The following is a 15,586-nucleotide window of genomic DNA, read 5'->3' on the forward strand; positions in this document are numbered from 1 at the left end:
ATACTTCAGGGATGGCAAGAACATCATTGCAGTTTAGATTTGGTCTGTGGAGTAGGGCTTCAGCACTTTCTTTATATAAACATTCATATTTATATGAAGATCTGTGTAGAAGTTTTGTCTTTTTCCAATGGATCTTGTGGTTTGGGTTTTCAACTCCATGTTGAGCAAGGCCTGATTTATGCGGTTTGATGAGGCGGATATGGTCTTCATGTTTCAAAATGCGTTTAAAAACTGATCTGCCTATCTGTCCAAATTAAGAGAGTTTACAGGAGCATGGAACCTCGGATACATAAGGTAGTAGCATAGGTGAAAGTTTGTCTTTAGGGGAGGGTAACAAGTTTTGGATCTGGTTGATGGGTTTGTAGGTGGCAGCAGGATTGTATTTCTTCATAATTTTCGAGAGCCGTTCGGAGATGCCTTTGATATAAGGTATGGGAATCCTATGGGGTTGTTCTTGTCTAGGTTGAAGTGCAGAGAAATTGCTGATGATTTTTTGAGTTGTTTTGAGATTGTAACCATTTAGAGTGGCTGTGTTTTTGATTATTTCCAATTCTTGTTTTAGAGAATCCTTGGAGGAACATAATCTGTGTGCTCTGGTTACCAATGATTTAATGATGCCAAATTTTTGAGAGGGATGATGAGCTGAAGTATTGTGAATGTAGCGGCCTGAAAATGTCGGTTTGCAATAGATAGAGGTGGAGATGGAGCCGTCTTCTTTTCTTTGGATGTGTAAATCCAGAAAGGGGATGCCTTGTGGGGATTCTCTTTCTAATGTAAAACTGAAGTAGCTCTTGTTTGGAATGACTCCAGACTGCGAAGATATCGACATATTGAAGCCAGAGTTTTGGTTTGGGTTTGAATGAGAGGATTTTTTCTTCTAGATGTTCTATAAACAGATCTGCCAAGTTGGGTGACAAGGGAGACCCCATTGCTGTTCCCTCCTCTTGCTTGTAGATTTTTTCCTTTCCATGTAAAGTAACCAGAAGTGATAACAAATTTGAAAAGTTCAATAATGTCCGACGAAAATTTTTGATTTAATAGGTCTACAGTTTCTTTATGGGGGATATTAGTGAAGAGAGAGACGATGTCGAAGCTAATTAGCATGTCTGTTGTAAGCAGTTGAATGTCTTTGATTTTGGTGTGAAAATCTGTGGAGTTTTTTATTGAAGAGGTTGAATGGCCTATGTGGGGACAGAGAAGGTTTGATAAAAATTTTGATAACTTGTAAGTCGGGCTGCTAATTGAATCAATGACAGGTCTGAGTGGGACATTGTTTTTGTGAAGCTTAACTATGCTACCAATTATATATTTGGTTTAATCCTTTATCCAAGTGTAAGCTTTGCATTATGGGATACCAAGGCAAGTGATGGGAAGTTATACCACCTTTGTCACGAGTTTCCCCAGTCCTGAAAATACTTCAGGCGCAAACTTTGTTTGCTTACACTGATAAAGGATTAAACCAAATATATAACTGGTAGCATAGCCAAGTGAAAAACTTCCATAAACTTATCTCTAATCCAGAGAATTTCAATAATAAGGTGTAACATCTTTTGGCAACTAGTATATGGAAATATGACTTCTCCATTACTTCAACCTTAGTATCACCACCTCTGGGTCTGGCTCCCACTGATGAGACTTCGAAACTGGTCTGGGTAGTGACCCTTACCTTAATATATAGAATTATACATGTCTGCAAGGAAATGTGCTTTGCATTGTGGGATACTAAGGCAAGTGATGAGAAGTTATACCACCTTTGCCACGAGTTGCCCCAGTCCTGAAAATACTTCAGGCACAAACTTTGTTTGCTTACACTTGGATAAAGGATTAAACCAAATATATAACTGGTAGCATAGCCAAGTGAAAAAACTTCCATTGACAACATTCTCTCAATCCATATAAATTACTTGAGTTGATTCCCTACCATACCAGCTTTGCTTGTTCTGTTTATTTATTTCCAAATTTAACATATTCACTAAATAGCTAAAATGTTTTTACTATTTCTATAGATTTCTCCAATTTGGAGATGCAGCTAATCTTTCCCAATGTTCCTGCCTAATTTCATAGTTTTGGTCTTTTTTATTGCTGACGTTCAGACCAAATTTGTAACAATTTTTATTCAATTTAATTAAAGTATCCTGCAGACGCTTAGACTACAGTATCATCTGCATAAAGCAAAGAGATGTTTAACATCTCTGATTATGATATCAGGTTTAATGTCACTTTCTTTCGTAACATGATCCATACAGATGATGAATTAGAGTGGAAATAGTATGCACCCCCTTTTTCTCATCCCTGATGAAAAAAGGAAATCAGGTACTTTCAATTTTAACTGCTGAGTTACAACTTAAATATAGAGTAGGTATTGCTCTGTGTAAAGTTCCATTTACTCCATATAACCGTAGCGAATTGAAAAGCTTTTCTCGTGGCACCTGTCATGTGTTTTTTAATATTTACAAAACTTAAGTACATAATCCTTGTTATATTCCAATGATTTCTCAATTATTTGTCATAAAGTTAAAATCTGATCTTCTTAACTTCTACTTACTCCGAATGGAGCTTGTTCTCCAGGTTTTTCTTCCACAATTTTTCTTTGCCTCTTCTCAAGTAAGCTTCCATAAGTTCATTCCTTACTGAGGCATTCTGATAATCTTATTCTGACCACTTGTTTTTGACTGTTGTCTTCATGTACCCATTTGTTGATGAAAACTACATAGTTACAATTTTTGTAGGTGTTTCTTTCAGCAGTTAGAATTGATGGAAGTATAGGAAGATGTTTTAATGTTAAATCTGGTCTCAGACAAGGATGTACATTATCCCCTCTCTTATTCATTATCTATAAGGATCACATTATGAAAGAAAGTGGTATTAAACCTGATACCAAAATTGGAGATGTTAATCTCAGCTTTTTACTCTATGCACATGATATTACTCTTCTAAATAAATCTGCTAAAAGTCTGCAAAATTCCCTGACTAAATTGAATAACTCTTGTAATAGATTTGGTATGAAGGTCAGCAATGACAAGACAAAGACAATGAAAATAGGCAGAAGCACTGAAAATATCAACTGCATTGTGAATGGAGAACCTATAGAAAAAGTGAAACATTTCTATAGGTTCTCCATTCATTTTTAGTGAAGATGGTAAATTAAATATGGAAACAGACAAAAGAATCAACAAAGCTGGTATGGCAGGAAGTCAACTGAATAAATTTATATGGAATAAGAAAGAAATTAGTCAAAACACTAAATTAGATGTATACAAGACAGTGTTCAAACCAATTTTAACTTATGGATCTGAGAGCTGGGTTAGAAATAAAACACTTGACCAAAGACTAAAGACCACAGACATGAGTCCTGAGAAAGAATAGAGGGGATGAACAGATATCATCAGTGGCAATATCATATTAAAAACATATTAATACAATGCAAAAAAAAAAAAACATTTTAATGCAAGGATATTAGGAAAGAACTTAATATTGTTAGCATCCAGGAATGTGTTAGCAGAGCTAATCTCAGGTAGTATGGTCACTTAAACAGAATGGGAGAAGAAAGATTAGCAAAACAAGTATTTGTTCTCTGCCAGGTTGGCAAGCAAAAGACCCAGAGGAAGACCAAGATTTAGGTGGATTGATACAGTAAAAAGTGCCTTAGAAGATAGAAATATAAGATCTGATAATGTTGGAGTCTTGACTGGTAACAGATTGATTTGGAGGAAAATTGTAAATAGGAAGTTAATAATGGTGTAAGTTTTTCATGCAGTACTATCATGTCCTGTACACCCTTGAGGGTACATATCAAGAATTTGATGATGATTCTTTCACATCTCATACCATACTGCTTTTTAACTAAATTGAAAAAAAAAAAAAAAATTGTCATACAGTTTGAGTTATGATAACTCACGAATGGTATGAACTTTTTTTTTTCTTTTCCTCTTAATTTCACATGGTGGAATGGGCTAATGATTTTTTTTTTTAACTTTATATATTTACTGTAAATCTTGGAGAACAAAGATAGAAGTTTTTCGAACTTTTTCAGACATCCAGTAAACAGTGGTTAAATTCATCTCCCATCACCAGATAGAGCGAAGTGCAATTCTAACTGTGGAAGTAGCTGGGCAGGTGCAAGTTCTGCTGAACAAAACAGATGTGTGAATTTATAGAGCATAGGAATTTTTAGAGGAATACGCTGAGGAAACAAAGTTGACCTACTGTGGCATGATCAGTTAAAGGACAGAAAATCAGTAGTGCCTGGGACTTGGTTCAAGATTAGTTACTGATGGCAATATCAGATTGTATTCCTAATGTTAGGAATATAAACAGAGTGGGGCTTATGAATGCATCATGAAATTATGCAGGAGCTGTGGAGAAATAGGATGATATTATGGAGCAGGTATAAAAAATAAAATATTCATGGGTGGCACAATAAGTATAAGGTGCAGGTTCATACTAGTGAAAAGAAATGCCAAAAAGTTGTATGTGAGAGGGAGGAATGAATGGATGACAAGTGTAGTAAAGAGGGTGAAATTGCCATAAAAAAAGAAACACTGCAGTGGCCAATTTTGGAAAAATTCTAGAAAATTTTATAGTGTGTAGCTAGTAAAACAGAGATGAATATGGAAGACTGATGTTAGTTGACTGAGATGGCACATGCATCACATCTGCAGAAGAATGCAATAGAAATGTTCAAGGAGTATTTTGTGAGTGTATTATTTCATGCTGGAGGAGTTAGGAGTAGTGCTGGAAAGTAAAGAAAGAAAGACTGGCAGCCCAGGAATGCGAAGTATTTAGAAAATTTTAAGTAACCTGATGTTAATAATGCTGTGGGAACTGTACTTTATTTGTTCAACAAATATGCGGGGAAAAAAAGGAATGGCCTCTGAAGAGTAGGAAAGAAAGAAAATAATGCCACTGCATAAAGGGAACATCCACGTCACTGGTGGCCAACTAAGCTAGTTTGTCTATCAGGTGTGATGGTGAAGCTGTTGAAAAGGCTGCTTAGAGAGAGAATATGAAGCTGGATTTATAAAATAGGAATCTTTCCTAAGGGCAGCATAGAATTTATAAAGAGATGTCTGTTTTAATAACCAAATTATGTTTTATAACAGAGTGACAACTATGCTGAATAGAGGAGTGCTTATACAGTAATTTTCTTTAGATTTCTGCAAAACTATTTGACAGAATATCGCAACGACAAACTGCTGTTGAAAGTGACAGGGACTGCAATGGGCAGTCAATGTAGCTTGGCTAGTTAACTGATAAAAGCCAAAAGGTTGTATATGTAATGGAGAAGAGGAGGGACAAATGAGAGTGATGTTCTTGAAGAGGAACACCAAGCAGTGAATCATAACACTGTTCTCGTTGTTGTTTAACATACATATTGATGATATGGTTCAAGGTTTGAGATGAGATGAGATGTTCAATTATTTACTAATGATGGAAAAGCAATCTCAGAAAGTCTGAAGTGATGTTATGAAGAGGATTTAAATAGGTTGGCAATGCAGAAGAAATGTGGATGTTTCAATGTTGCTAAACATAAAGTCATGCGCTTTGTTTCGAGAAGATGAACAACAATTTTTGCACAACAATGCAAAAATTGTGAAGGTTACTTGGGAAAAATAACTGCTATAGGATATTGATATGTAGGAATAAGAAAAGAAGATCCATGGCATAAGGCACAAATCAGTTCATCTAGATTTTTGTATACAGATTTGTTCACTTGGATATTATGAATTTGTGGATATCTAAAGAGAGAGAGAGAAGAGGTATGTGATTGTCTCTAAACTCTGGAATGTTTAGTACAAGGGCTGATTAAGGGAATGTGCTCTACAGCGCTTAGCAGATAGAAGTGGAAGAGATGATATAATTCAGACAAATTTTCATGAAGAGTCTATAAAACACAGAAAATACTGTATAAGAAATGCAAGAAATAATGCATAGGATAATAGGTGTTGGAAGGAAAAAGAAGTCATCTGTAGAAACTGTATAAGGATCATGTGACCAAGGAAAAGTAGACTGTTCACTTCTTATTAACTAGATTTGGAAGTCTATAGATGAGAATTTGTATTGTAGATTTTAGCCTACTGCAACAAGTCTGCTAGCTTCATGAAGGCCTAGAAATAATACTCTCACCTTTCTGCCATGGGAGCCAGAAAGAAAAACTTGCTAACACTGGATCTGAAGAATCACAGATTGTATTCTTTAGGAAATAGACAAGAGGGAAGACTGTACCAAAAGTCTCAAAAATGAAAGGAAGAGAATAAAAAATCTGTTCTGTGAGTTTGGAAAAGAAATGGGAAGAGGTATCAAGTACTCACTTCATGTGCTTTAACAAATTTCAAAGAAAGTGGGAGAATTACCAATGCTAATTCTAATAAACAACCACAAAATCATTGGCAAGTGTCAGTAACTGAATATCTGTGTTAAAGAGGGTATAATGAAATGGTGAGAGACAGGTCATTAATTACTCCAATTGCTTGCTCTCTTGTGTACTGAGTCAAGGATTTTACTAGTGTACAGATTTAAACTAGTTTAGACATCTTTGCATAATTTATTTATGGATAAATTTTACTGTTAGTTAAATTATTAAAATTAGAATAGGAAAAGATGTATATAAATATCATTAAGTTGATAAAATTCTAAGCTATCTTGCTAAAACAATATTCCATCATGAAGAGAATGATGAAGCAACAGTGATTGTGGAACATTTAGCAGTAGTAGAAAAAGAATCAGCAAAGTGTGCCTACTTTTTTATATTAGAAATAAAACGCTTGTAGACATTTTTCTGAAGATCAGTCTTTCTCAAACTTCAGATATATGTGTAAACCTTAAATTTTCATCATTACAAGTACCCCCTTATCAAAATAATAATAATAATAAATGAAGTATATTTCATTGTAAATGTCCATTTTATTTGAATTTAGATGTACACGTAAGCAAAAAAAAAAAAAGATTTATTTTTAATAGAACAAAATTTATAAAGATACTATAAATTTTTACTTAATTTAAATAATTTATCAGTGAGAGGAGTGAAATTGCTTATGATAGGATAAAATTTCAGCAAAATTTGGCTCTGTAGTTGTTAATTTCAATCTCAGATGCTGTTCGACATCTATAATGTGGTTCCTCTTCTTCACCTTAATATCTACATGGGCCGAAAATCCAACTTTGCATAGATATGAACTTGGAAAAAATGAACCTTAGAGCTTTATCTGTTAATTCAGGAAATTCATTGTGAATTTGTAGATAATGTATTCTCGTTGTATTTATTTTTTTAAGAAACAGTCAGAAGCTAGTTCTAAAAGTTGTTGTTGTTCTATTGGCAATAGACCCTTTTGGCATAGATTTGTTGATAGTGAAAGGGTATCTTATTCACTCAATATTAATGTCCAATTCAGAGAAATACTTTTCTAGATTTTTGTAAGCTTTGTAAATGCTGCATGCTAGTAATTTCACATCATCATCAATTTGTTCATTTGAACTTGTGAGCAATTCATGAAGAGATGGAAATGCATCATATTCTCCATCATCAGCCCGCCTTTGCCATAACTTCATCTTTGCCAATGCGGCATTTGGTTTATCTTGGATATGAAATATAGAAATTCCTTGCTTTGTAAAGACAAATTAAGGTATGCTAATTGACTGAGCCATTTCCAATTATGTAAATGGTTTTTTCAATTCAAACTTTTCATCAAGAAAAACTCGTGGTTCATTCCAAAGTTCAAATAAACGAGTAAGGACTTTTCCATGAGAAAGCCAATGAACACTGGTATGGAAAAGAAGTTGTGTAGGATTACTTCCCATTTCTTTGCAAAGTTGAGAGAAAAGTCTGGCGTTTAGAGGATGGCCTTTAATATCATTTATTTTTACAGCTTCATCCATAACTTTTCTTAGGTCTGTTAGACATACGTGTAGCCAAAGCCTCCCTGTGTATGCAGTAGTGTGTTGACTTTGCATCTGGTGCAACAGCTTGAATCCTTGAAAGAAGTCCTTTTTTAGATCCAACCATGGATTTCGCTCCATCCGTGCTTATTCCAACACAACTTTTCTAATCAAGCTTGTTTTGATGCATAAATGTATTTATATTGTTGAATATATTTATACTAGCCCCCCCCCCCCCGGCACCTAAGACGCCCAATCCCCTGAATTCCGGACTGGTAGGCTGGTTCTCTTTGAATTCTGATGACTTGAAAGGGGTTTCCTCCCCCCCCCCCCCGGCACCTATGGTGCCCAACCCCCTGTGTTCCAGACTGGTAGGCCGGTTCTCCTTGAATTCTGATGACTCGAATTTTAAAGACTCGACACTCAGGGTAGCCCGAGTTTCAAAACGTTTCAAAAAAAGTGACATAAAAAGGCTTACCACATTTTATATACATATATATATATATATATATATATATATATATATATATATATATATATAGGATAGATTATTGAATATTTCTTCTCCTGTTGTATGTTCTGGCAAGGGTTGGCAAAATAAAAGGTTGTCATGAAGTTTTTGAATTTTTTTCTTATTTAATGAACACTTCTAGCATTCATTAGATATGAAAGATACATTAGATTTGCAAAATGTGTAATGTCAGTAGATTCATTAACCTGCAACGCATAATAACGACTCTTACGTATATCAGATAACAATGTTTGTTTTATATTTTTTTATTTTCAGCCATTTCAGTGATTCTTCAAATGAAGAGTACTATTTGAAAGGCAAATCCGATCAAAAGACCTTTTTGTATTATCTCCGATCATAATTTCTGCTATTATTTTTGCTGCAGGCTTGACTAAACTTTCACCAATTGTTTCCGCTGCACCATTTTTTGCTATAATAGCAACACATGATAGGAAGCTAAAAGCCTTCATATTTTTACCTCCTGACACGATTGACATCATTTTTGGAGATTCTTTTAAATTTTTTAGTTTATTTTGAAAAAAAATTCTACAGGTTTGTCCTTGTAATCATAATGTTTTGATTCAAAATGGCGATTTAAATTAGGTAGTTTCATGCTTTCATTTTTTAAAGTTTCACCACAGACACATTATGGAATAGGTTCCTCTTCATTTCCCGTCCATGAAAATCAACATTTCAAGTAATTCATATCACGCTTACCAAGTTTTTTCATCCTCTTCTTAGTTGGTTCTTTAGAGATGTCAGACGACACATTTCTATCAATTTCATTTGATCCAGATACAATATCAACATTTTCTTGCAGCTACTTGTATATGCTATATTGCTCTCTTTTTTTGCATTTTATAAATCCAGTCTTTAGCCAATGATCCATACTTAAGAATTTTAAACCTAAAAAAATTAATGCATTTATTCGAATATAACTAACTCTCACTTTTTTTTTCCCAAAATGAAAGCTAAAAAATCGTGGTGAGAGATATATACATGCAGAGATTTTCAGAAACTAAAGTTTCCAGAAAAAAACTGAAAATGGGTATGACTTACCATGAAGTTCCTATTCGCTATTGCTACTTCCAGCCTAGAGAGCGGTTTCCTTGTGTGCATCTTCCAAGTCATCTACTCAAATAGCGCAATCTTCTTTCCCATTATTTCAAGCAAAAATTACCAATAATTTATAAGACTTGAGATACGTAATGAACAATCCTTCACAAATGACTAATGAGAAGTGAAAGTAGAGCATGAAACAGACAGCAATGTAGGTTAGTGTGGTATTAACAAAAGATCGCGTGACCCAAAGACAAAAGCAAACCAACAGTTGAGTTGAAATGCTAATTCTCTTCAAACAAATTCTATAATATCTGAAATACATTCACTATATATTTCTTATTCTCTTAGAAAGGCTTATACACTGGTTATACACGATTATTAATTAACTTAAGGAATTCACGGCGTACACTAGAATAAAAATTAAAATTAAACTTTAATATATATCTCCAATATTTCGGCAACGTCACATTGCCATTTTCAAAGGAACTTACAATAACGACACATGCACGCAGGCACTACATACGGTAAATGAGGACGAAGCAGGAAGCTATCGTTTCTCCTAAAAGTCCTGATGGTGCCCCCTAGCGAGCTATGTAGGATTCTTCGTTGTTGGGCTGAAGGTCTCATGATGTATGTCTCCCAAATTTGGGGTAGTCTCATGCAACCAAATTTGTTGAGGTTTGGCATGTTTCTTAGGGCTGAGGCTGATTCCATGAAAAGCCTTTCAAACTTGAACTTGCTACGGTGTATTATTGTGGCTTTCTTCCACCGTATTCTGTGGCGTGTATCCAGAGCACGGTCTGCAAGACCAGAGTGGCTATACTGGTGAAAACGGATGTGGTCCTTGTGTTCTGAAATTCTGATATTCGCTGTCCTGCCTGTTTAGCCAAAGTAGGACAGCTTACAGTTACAAGGGACCTGGTATACACCAGGTAGGTCTAGGGGAAGTGGTTGGTCTTTAGTGGAATTCCTTAAGTTAATTATTAATCATATATATTTCTTAGTTTTAACACGTTCACAATGGAATGGTGTCAAGCAAAACCAGATGTTGCCATATGGTTTTGCTCGAGTCTATAAAGCAGTTTCTGTGGGAGGGGACATGTGATTCATTAGTTAGTGCGGTTTTTATCCCAGTTGTCTCTAATTACACTATTTGTTGAGAAATATATTACACAGCCTGCAAATATCTCTGTACCTTATTCAGTGACATAATAAAACTACTTGTTTTTCTTGCATCCTCAGTATAGTGGCTGTTGGGGAGGGCATGTTGTTTATCGCAGGGCACGAGTTACTATCGCCCCAACATGAACGTTGGGTTGATAGTAACTCAGTTATATATAAGTTTAAAATAGTTCTTTTTTTTCTTAATAATGATTCCATGCGTTAATGATGCATAGCCAAAACTTGCCACGTACCCACAGGGGTACACATACCACACTTTGAGAACACTGTTGTAGATTATATTAAAGAAGCATTAAGTAAAAGAGAAGATTCATCTCAATTATGTCAGTGATAAATGTATCTTTTATACAATTACTGAACTCTTCTCTGCTGTTTGTGATACCCAGCTGTTGTGACATTGTTCATGTAGTAACAATGATGAAAATACAGAGTATGCTATATTAAGAGATGAAAAAGGACAGTTGATAGGCATGTGAAAAAAAAATGTTTAGAGAAGTAAAAATAAAGCAATGTAAAAATAAATAAAGAAGAGTTGTTAGATTGTCTCAAAAATAAATATAAGGAAGAAACACTGGTTTGCTCTATTAATGCAAGTTCCTCTGGATGAACTAATTTATCTTTATTTGTAAGTATGATCTGAACTTTTGTGGTTGACAGCTGAAAAGGAAAACTATATAAGTGTTATTATGGCCCTGACATCTGTCAATTAAAAAATAACAGGAATATTCCAAAGTAATTATGTTTAGCTTTAGATAGTTAAAAGCATGTGAGTAAAATCATTAATGTAATTGGTTCCTACTGAAACATAGATGAAAATATATATAATAAGGTATAGATATGTACTATTATTGTTCTTTGGGTGTATATGTGTAGCTGTGTACAAGAATGTTTGCTGATACTATTTTCTGTTTCTCTTGAAAAACCGCCATTAAATTAGACTGCTCAAGAATTATAGAAAATATGATTTTGGAAATTTAAAGACAATTAGTCAATTTTCTTATAATCCATCATGTGTGCTTAATTATATATGCTCTTCTGTGTATTTGATATATGATTAAAACTGTTAACTCTTGTCTCTGACAATTTGAAAATAATAGTAAAGAGGGTCTGAAGCATAATTTCAAATATAAATGCATCTGCATACATGGAGAAAGAATTTATACATAAGTTTTAAGTGTACATCATAAACCTGCTGATGTGTTTCATGAACTGCTGAAGGACCTAATACTTCAAGAAAAATGGTGAAGGGAATGCAGTTCCAAAGAATAGAGTACATGGAATTAGAGAAATATAAGTTAATTTGGCAAGTTTTCAGCTGAACTGTTTAAATCTTGCACAAGAAGGCTGCTCATGGCTTTACATACAGGGTGTTCGGGATAAATTTGACATATTTATAATTAATTATATTTTTCCGTAAGTTACATGTATTAACACACACTTCTCTTCATTTAAAAGTTTGGACCCTTCTTCATTCATATACAAGATGTCAGAAAGGATGGATAGCTGGAACCCACCTGAATCATGGAAGAGAATAACTTGTATCATGATGATTCGTGCCCGCCATCAAAATAAGGATATTACGACTGCTGCCCAATGCTCCCTGAATACAGTAAAAACAATCAGGCATGAACTAGAGACTTGCAATGGTGACTACGAGGATGTAGCAAGAAGAAAGATCCCTAGCAGACGATCTGATTGCGTTCGTACAGCAGAATTCCTCGCAAATCTGCAGGAACAGGTGTTGAAGAACCCTGGCATTGGAATTCGGGCTTTGTTCGTGGAGTTGCTAACTGTAGTCAAGCCCTGGATAACAAGGGTAGCCAATGGTAGGCCGTATGTATGGCAGCAGGATTCGGCCCCTTGCCACACCTCTGGGAAAAGTCAAAAATGGTTGTCTGAAAATTTCTACGACTTCACCAGTCCAAATGTTTGGCCTCCAAACTCCCCAGACCTTAACCCCATGGATTATTTTGTATGGGGCGCAGTTGAAAAAGACACCAATCGCACTTCCAGTAATACAAAAGCCCAGTTAATGGATAAAATTAAAACAGTTTTTGCGGCCCTTCCCAGGGAGACTGTAGCATCAGCTTGTTCGAGGTTCCGAAGCAGAATTGAAGCTGTGATCGATGCTAATGGTGGTTATTTTGAGTAAATCTTGTTGATAGTATTGTAATTAACTCTGCCTGTAATGTTTTTTTGTCAATTCATTAAATTTAATAGATACAAAGAAGATTTTCTTTTTCCTTACGAAACTGTCAAATTTATCCCGAACACCCTGTACTTACAGAAAAGTGGAAGAATGATGGTGGCCAGTTGGGTAATGCAGCATTCAAAAAATACATGTAGAAAAAGAAAGAAATGTTTATGAGAAAGTTAATGGACTAAATCTGTGAGAAAGGAAGCCATCTATTAAGTAGACTGTTCTCTTCCAGCAGCAAGCATTTTTAAGGAGGTTTTTGAAAGCACCATCCCAAATGCGAGAACACTAATGTGATAATGCTAATATTAGGCAGACTTGGGATTTATATAATGTTAGGAATCATATAGATAAGAAGCAATGTTGCGAATTGAGAAAGCAAAAGCATTAATCACGCTCTAGAAAGGAGCCACAGAAATTAGGTGGCATTACAATGGAACAAAATGAGTCATTCCAATTTTGTTCCATTATAGCGTAACGAGAATGAGAATAGCTGAGTGATGGACATTCCATAGAAAAGGAAATGTGTGCAAGATTGTGGTCTGAAAATACCAAGACCCACAGCTGACATTTATGGTATATCTAGAAGGAGAGAGAGTTGGTTAAGCAAAGATCCAAGGTGTTGGATGATGGTGAAATTAAAGAAGTCAGCTTAGCAGAAGTGTTCTGAAGCTGTCAACATACATAGTGGCAATTATATGGATATTTTTATTGTTTGTCAATAAAGGCTGAATCACCTCAAACAATATCCTGAGCTTCTTAAGTCCTCATCATAAAATTTACTATCAAAACAGAAATCAAATGACAAATAACTTGCCCTTTTTGTAGTCATTAAATCATTAAAAAAAAAAAAAAAAGGACAAAATCTAATAAAATAACAATTCCAAAATTTGCTGCATGCCAGTATATTTTAGTAAATTACAGAATATCAACCTCTACAATTCTAATTACTAATCGGCAAACCATTTTTCAACGAGGTGCTGATAATTCTGTTGATTTTAATGCTAGTAAAACTCAATTTTGTCATATTTCTTGGAAAAAAAAAAAGTACTGCTGTCTTTTGACATCATGCCACATTAAATCTCTAGGCAAGATCTTTCTCTCTCTCTCTCTCTCTCTCTCTCTCTCTTTGGAATAAATCTAAAGTGATTTTTTTTGACATAAAATTTTGGAAAAGTTGGTAACAGCTTGCTTAGAGAAATGGGTTTCCAGAGAATCTATATTTGGCAACAAACAACATGGGCTTACTAAGGTAAGGTCATGTTGAGCAACTTGCTCACATTTTATAATAATATTATAGCTAAATTAGACAAATGGAATGGATACACTTCATATGATACTTTTGGACTTTGCTAAAGCCAATGACAGGATAGCATGAAAGAAAGATAGATATTATAACTTGGATAATAGGATGGCTGACTGACAAATATTAAAAAGTGGTGTATTGGGGATGTGAGTGCAAGATTTAAGGTGATCAGCGGTGTACCACAAGGATCAGTTCTTGAACCATCATTATTCAATCTTTACATTGACACTCGGAAGGATTTAACAGGATACATACAGTTATTTGCTGACTGTGCAAAAAGAAGCAGGGTAATCAGGAATGCAAATAACTTGCTATAGCTGCAAAATGATTTGAATAAGCTGGGCATGTGAAAATGGCTGTCAGTTCGATATTACTAAATGTAAATTCATGCACTTTGGTGTGTTGAAATATCCAATGGATTATTATATTGGAAGAATTATGCCAGAAGAATAATCAAGTTAGATATCCTGGAGTTTTATTAGATAGGAAGTTGAAGTTCAGAGGCCACATAGCAAACGTTTCCTGGTTTCTGAGAAGATACAGCAGAATGGGTGCAAAATTGTGTTAAAGATGACATCAGGATGGAATGTAAATTATGACAGATTGAGAATTTTTGGACTGTAGACACTAGCAAACAGGAGAAAAGGGAATGATATGATAGAGACCTACAATTTTCTGAAAAGGTCATGCAGGATACCGTTAAATAGAATTTTATTTTATGGAGAGTGGGAAGAGGATGAGAGGACATCTATGGAAGTTAAGAATGAATGCAATTAAGAAAGGGATAACAGCTAGATTTTTCATTCATAAAGTAGTGTGTGTGACTGGAATGGCTTACCTTTGGAGGTGGTGAGTGCAGATAGTGTGAATGAATTCAAGAAAAGGTATGGTAAAGTTTTTTCTTTCTCAATATTCTGCCCATTCAATGCACAATACTAAAGTACAATAAGTTGTAAGGACTCTCATGTGTGGGATTAACACAAAAAAAGTTATGTTGAATAATAAAATTCTGAAGAATTTATGCCACTTGGTAAACAGATATACATTATATGTGCAAATTTCAGTGAAGCACTTGATATTTTATGGCTCAGAAATGTAAGTTTTCATTTACTTTATAATAATATATATATTATGCTAATCTTTAAATAATGCCACATTCTTTGGAAATGCTCTCTCTCTCTGGCAACCCATTCCACTCATTCATCTCTCACCAAACAATTAGTCCTCACATGCTAACTACAATCATTTTCCAGAGGTGATGCTTTGTTCTTTCTCTCCTGTCCTATGCTGAAAAATTTATTCTGCATCAATCCTGAAAAATTAGTTTTTATAAATTTCTGTTGTATCCCATCTTTTTCACCTATTCATCAAAATTTAAAACCGACAAATGTTCAATCTTCATAGTATTCTACAGACATGTCACCCCACTTGGTCATATATTTCTGAATCCTCC

General features: G+C 34.7%; 1 protein-coding gene across 4 annotated transcripts in view; it reads right to left on the bottom strand.

Annotated features, from left to right (window-relative positions):
• Positions 1-15,586, bottom strand: part of Rad9 (cell cycle checkpoint control protein Rad9) — a 242,435-nt gene that overhangs the window by 50,494 nt on the left and 176,355 nt on the right. The window lies entirely within an intron of this gene.

The sequence above is a fragment of the Typopeltis vanoorti genome, chromosome 24, assembly GCF_054136105.1.
Source record: "Typopeltis vanoorti isolate ZY-2024b chromosome 24, IOZ_Tvanoo_1.0, whole genome shotgun sequence".
NCBI lineage: Eukaryota > Metazoa > Arthropoda > Arachnida > Uropygi > Thelyphonidae > Typopeltis > Typopeltis vanoorti.